We start from the raw sequence: 5,120 nt of genomic DNA, 5'->3' as shown, positions 1-5,120 counted from the left end.
CGTTTAGATGATTAAAAAATTAAGAAAATATAATTTTAAATTTTACATTTAAACCTTTATATTTTGTTTTAATATTTTAAATCTTTATATTTTTATTTTTTAATGATTTAAATTTCTTAAAAATTTTATATTTTATTTATTGAGAGACTTAAATATTAAAAATAAAAAAATAAAAATATATGATAATAAAAAAAAATAAAAACTTATAATAAAGAGCAAGCAAAATATAAAAATTTAAAATTATATTTTTTTATTAAAAAATACAGAAAATAATTGGAGGGGGGGAGTTGGGAACACCCCACGCCCCTCATCTCCAGCGTTTTTTTTTTGTCCTTCGTCCCTGTCTCTCTTCAGTCTTCAATCTTTGCCATCATGGGTGCAAGGTCTGTCAAGTTTGATATTTTTTCGCAAGGTTCGATTTTATTTCAATAACAGGGTTTAATTACACATTTGATAATTTTGTTACCCGCACCCTGAAGGTGATGATTTGCTGTTATTTGATCTCTTTTATCTTCTTTTTCTTATCTTCTCTTCCATCTGGTTTTCTTTCTTTCTTTTTGTTTTTCCGGATCTTAAAACTGTCTAGTGTTTTCAACCGTTCCTTGCTTCATTGACCAATTACTGATTCTTGGCCAGTTCGATTCTTCAAGATTTTACAATATTAACTAGGCCAGTTCTGTTCATTTATAATTCAGAAGAGATAGAAAGGGAAAAACTTATTTAAGATAAAATAATGAAAAAATATTAAAATAATTATTATGAATCCCCCGGGGCCCGAATATGTAGTGTCCAATGCTTAAATCCGGCAGTATATGCCGGTACACAAATGTGCTCCTGCTCATAATTACTTAGTTCCAGGCCCTTCATAGAGCACTAAGTAGCCTTGTGCTTTTCAACCATGCGCCTTCACTTGCTTCTTTTCTTTATCTTGATCTTTCAATCTTACAGATCTGTTTCACCACGGCGAAATGAAACCGATCGTTTGTGCTTGCTCAAATTCAAGGAATCAATATCCAATGATCCATATCATATCTTGGATTCTTGGAATGCTTCCACACACTTTTGCAACTGGCATGGAATCACTTGTGGCCACAAGCATCAGAGAGTTGCAACGTTTGAGCTAGAAGGATATCAATTGCATGGCTCTATTTCACCTTCCATTGGCAATCTCTCCTTTCTGAGAATTATCAAACTCCAAAACAACAGTTTCCACGGGCAAATCCCACAAGAGCTGGGTCGCTTGTTTCGGCTACAGGTACTTGATCTCACCCGTAATACATTGACTGGGGAATTTCCTGTCAACGTGACAAGTTGTTCTGACCTCAAATATTTATCATTTGGTCGGAATAATCTTACTGGCAAAATACCTGTGGAGATTAGCTCTTTGCATAAGCTTGAAGAATTATATTTGCATAATAACAATTTGAATGGACAGATCCCAGTTTCTATGTACAATCTTTCTTCACTTGCTTTTCTTTTTATGATGAATAATAACTTGGAGGGAAGCATACCTGAAGAAATAGGCCATATGAAAAGCTTGGAAACTTTTCAAGTACATAGCAATAAGCTTTCCGGCGCATTTCCTTCCTCACTTTACAATTTGTCATCTCTTGTTGAAATTGCAGTTTTGAATAATCAATTTCATTGCTCTCTTCCAGCAAGCATGTTCAGCACCCTCCCGTCTTTCAAATACTTGATCTTAGGATTAAATCAATTCTATGGTCCTATTCCAACTTCCATTGTAAATGCATCCAAACTTCAAATAATTTCAATCCCTGACAATGATTTTACTGGGTCAGTTCCCAATCTTGGAAAGTTGCGTGACCTTTGGAGTCTGGGCTTGGCTGGTAATAATCTAGGAAGTAATTCTGCTAAAGACTTGGAGTTCTTAGAATCATTGGTCAATTGCAGTAAGTTGGAAGAACTAGATATGCAAGATAATAATTTTGGGGGCCATTTACCAAATACCATAGGAAATTTGTCCACCCAACTCAGAATACTCTCTCTTGGAATTAATCAAATATCTGGGAAAATTCCTGCATCATTAGGAAACCTCATTGACTTGAGTGTATTGGCAACGAATCATAATCATCTCACTGGCAACATTCCATTTACTTTTGGGAAGTTTCAAAAGATGCAATTTTTAAGTTTGTCGGGAAACAAATTGTCTGGAGAAATTGTTCCTTTTATAGGCAATCTTACTCAATTATTTCATTTAACTTTGTCAGACAACATTTTAGAAGGACAAATTCCACCAACCATTGGAAATTGCAAAAAATTACAGTTGCTTGACTTGTCACTAAACAAGCTCAGTAGAGCTATACCAGAAGAAATCTTTGGTCTTTCATCTTTATCAATATTACTAAACTTATCCCATGACTCATTGAGTGGTAACATCTCTAGTGATGTGGGAAAGTTAACAAATATTGGTAGTTTAGATTTCTCTTGTAATAATTTGTCTGGAAATATTCCGGAAACCATTGGAGATTGCGCCAGCTTGGAGTACATCCTTTTACAAGGGAATTTCTTTCAAGAAACTATTCCTTCATCTTTGGCTTCATTAAAAGGTCTACGGTATTTAGACTTCTCAAGAAATAACTTATCTGGGTCAATTCCAAAAGATTTGCAAGGTCTTTCTGATTTAGAATACTTAAATGTTTCTTTCAATATGTTGGATGGTGAAGTGCCGAAGAAAGGTGTCTTTAGCAATGCAAGTGCAATATCATTGATCGGGAATAGTGAGCTTTGTGGTGGCATATCAGAGCTAAAACTGCCACCATGCCGTGTAAATGATGAGGCGGAAAGAAAGCACCTCAACTTTAGGTTGGTTGTAATATTGTGCTGTGTTGTGGCATTTGCTCTTATTCTGTCATCCATTGTTGTTGTTCATTATAAGAAGAAAAGAAGCAAGAAATCTTATTTGAGTTCACATACAGTTGGCCTACTTCCCAAAGTATCGTACCAAAGCTTACACAATGCCACGGATGGGTTCTCCACCAGCAACTTGATAGGATCTGGGAGATTTGGCTTTGTATATAAGGGAAGTCTTGAGACCCATGAAGTTGTTGCAATAAAAGTCCTCAACCTTCATGTTAAGGGAGCTCAGAAGAGTTTTGTGGCTGAATGTAACTCACTCAAAAATAGAAGGCATCGAACTGGCAAAAATTTTGACATGTTGCTCTAGCACAGATTACAAGGGTCATGATTTTAAAGCTCTAGTTTATGAGTACATGGTGAATGGAAATTTGGAAAATTGGTTGCACCCAAGTATAGAAAATCGAAGTGATCAAAGAATCTTGCTCCTTGATCAAATACTGAATATTTTGATTGATGTTGCGTCTGCGTTACACTATCTTCATCATGAATGTGAACAACCTCTTGTTCATTGTGATTTGAAGCCAAGCAATGTCCTTCTTGACAGCAACATGGTTGCTCATGTGAGTGATTTTGGATTGGCAAGACTATTGTCAACTAGTAAAGGCATCTCAAATGAGCAAAGTAGCACAATTGGAATAAAGGGTACTATTGGCTATATTCCTCCAGGTATTATTTATTTTTATTTTTTTCAGCTTTAAAGTCATGCACAATTATTTTATTTCAAACTTCCCTTTTATTTATTTTTAATGATGAAATACGAGTAACATCAATAAATTCATGACATTTCGATCAGAATATGGAATGCATGCAGTGATGTCAATACAAGGTGACATGTATAGCTTTGGGATTCTTGTTTTAGAGATGTTAACGAAAAGAAGACCCACAGAAGACATGTTTAAAGATGGGCACAATCTTCATAGATATGTGGAAATTGCATTTCCAGAAAATCTGTTGCAGGTTGTGAGTCCATCTATTCTCCCTAGAGAACCAGAACATGGAGAAGCAACATCAGAAGACATATGGGAGAGTATGATACAAATCCACCCTGATATAGAGAAATGCTTATGTTCCTTATCCAGGATTGGACTTGCTTGTTCAACTGAATCACCACATGAGAGAATGAGTGCAGGAGATGTTATCAAGGAGCTAAACGCTATGAGAAGTTATTTTCCTTTATGGTGAGTATGATATAGCCTGGTACATTAATATCTTCATGCTTTTATGATATCTAAATTTACTACTAGTTTTAAATTGGCCTTCCTATGCTTGTGTAAAATGTTTACCAAGAATGATTTTTGTTGTGTAATTAAAGCGTTTAAAGCTTTTTTTTTTATCAAGAAATATATTTGATTTTGTTATGGCTATAATAATTATTAACGCTCTTTTTAAATTCATACTTTCCATATTGATATCGAAACAAACAATTTTTTTCAATCCCAATGGTTAATTCTTTTTATAACGATAAGCTCTCTTAATATTATATTAAAATGCTAACTATTCCTCTGATTTTATTTTTGAGATGAAGAGAAAAGATTAACTTAAATTTTATTTATAGGGTACTTTACTATTTGTTATGTTTCTCTTTACCTTTTTATTTTTATTAAATGTTGAAAAAAATTATTAAATAAAATCCTTTTGTACCCTTATATTACTTAAATATGATCAGTTGTTTTATTGTCTTTTTAATTATTTTGTCTTATCTGATGACTGTTGTGTTTCATTCTGGTATTTATTTTTGCAGTTAATCAAACCATGTGTGGTCCGTCTTCCTGAATGTAGTTGAATTGTCATTATGATGCGCCCAACACTGTTTGCTTTAGGCATGTCTTGTGTAATTATTTACTTAGTCAATATGTTATTAGTCAAGTTTTTAGTAGACGTTACATCCTCAAATTGTTATTTTTCTTTTTTTTTTTATTGAATGTAGTTTTATTTTGTTATTGTTTTGGTTTGTTTTCTTTTGTTTTTAAATAATATGAATTATTTATTTGTCAACGTGTTGAATGAATATTATGAATACAATAAGGCATTAGCAATGCATTGGTATTAGAGCTCCGCAAAGAATGGATTGGACAAGATTTTAGCCTAACGAAGTTTGATTCTTTTTATACAAAGGACTTGGTTAGGTTTGGTCTGATTTTAGTATTATTCAAAGCTGAACAGGAGTGGATTGGTCTTGTAGGATTAGGAAACTTGTATTGTTTTTATCTAGCATTTCACTTTATTTTTTTTCCTTTTTCATA

General features: G+C 33.4%; 1 pseudogene; it reads left to right on the top strand.

Annotated features, from left to right (window-relative positions):
- The first annotated feature begins 292 nt into the window (after nt 1-292).
- Nucleotides 293-4,913, top strand: LOC129323079 (putative receptor-like protein kinase At3g47110; annotated as a pseudogene).
- The last annotated feature ends 207 nt before the right edge of the window (nt 4,914-5,120 follow it).

This window comes from Prosopis cineraria, unplaced genomic scaffold, assembly GCF_029017545.1.
Source record: "Prosopis cineraria cultivar Desert tree isolate PC_DT_omini unplaced genomic scaffold, ASM2901754v1 PC10, whole genome shotgun sequence".
In the NCBI taxonomy this organism is placed as follows: domain Eukaryota; kingdom Viridiplantae; phylum Streptophyta; class Magnoliopsida; order Fabales; family Fabaceae; genus Prosopis; species Prosopis cineraria.
Note: the sequence above shows the minus strand (reverse complement) of the source record. Positions and strands in the feature narration are given on the sequence as shown.